We start from the raw sequence: 1,104 nt of genomic DNA on the forward strand, positions 1-1,104 counted from the left end.
GGGGTAACAGCAGCGATGTGACACAGATTGCGCTATGAGCTCATGGGTTATAGGGATGGTATATAAAACAAAGCACTATACGGGCTGCAGTGGGGAAGAGGATATCCATCCCAACCAGACCCAGAAGGCATTAATAACTGGTAAGAGTTACGTTGACTGTTTGACAGGCACTTTTGTGTATGTCCTGCATTAATGACCAAAGGATATTGCACTGTGAACTACGTTCCATCATATTTGCTTACTGTTTTTTCCTTATCATGCCACTTTCAAAGACTTCAGTCAGACAGCTCCCCTGAAATTAATGTTCTCGCACTCCAGGTGTCCTTACAAATCAGTGCCACTTTTCAGGACAGAGCAGACACTCCATCATTTCATCCACATTACTGATGAATGTTAAACAGTACAGGACCCAGCCTCTCAGAGCCCCAGCAGTGATAGAGGTGCCTGTGGGCAGGATTAGGATATGAGGTGCATGGACAGACAGCCCTAAAGGAATCCCCAACTGGCAGTGTGTTACCAGCAGGCTTCCTTGTCAATGTTGCTGTTCAGGATGAGGAGAACCAGGCTTGGGTCAGGCCACAGCAGTAGTGTGGAGGGTTGGCCCCCAGGGCTCTTTGGGGTCTGCCTTGAAGTGCTGGGACACAGGAAAATGAGAATGGAACTGCTGTTCATAGGAGGAGGCTGTCCTTCTCCCTGTGTCTTCAGATCCTCTTGACACTTCCTCACCCAAATTTCCTAGGACATTCTCCTATTGGAGTTGTGGTCCTTTTGGGGTGCATAGCAGCCTGTCTTCTCTGCCCAGAGCTTTGAAGAAGGACGTGGGAGAGAAAACAGTCACAGTGATGCCAGAGGTCACTCTTGGACATCTGGGTGAATCTTGGAAATAGTTTTGTAAACCAGTTCTTCTGGTTATCCTGTTTTTCTTGACAGATGATTTCTTCCTATTTAACCGACGGAAGTCCCGGTCCACCCTCAAGTATAATTACTAGTATTCTTACCTTCATTGTCATTAGCATTTATTGTGTATGAGAAATGTATCCATTCGTTGTACTTTTACTGAAGAATGAAACTGCTCTGTTAACACTAGAGACTGTGTGTCAAATA

The sequence above is a fragment of the Numida meleagris genome, unplaced genomic scaffold, assembly GCF_002078875.1.
Source record: "Numida meleagris isolate 19003 breed g44 Domestic line unplaced genomic scaffold, NumMel1.0 unplaced_Scaffold529, whole genome shotgun sequence".
In the NCBI taxonomy this organism is placed as follows: Eukaryota; Metazoa; Chordata; class Aves; order Galliformes; family Numididae; genus Numida; species Numida meleagris.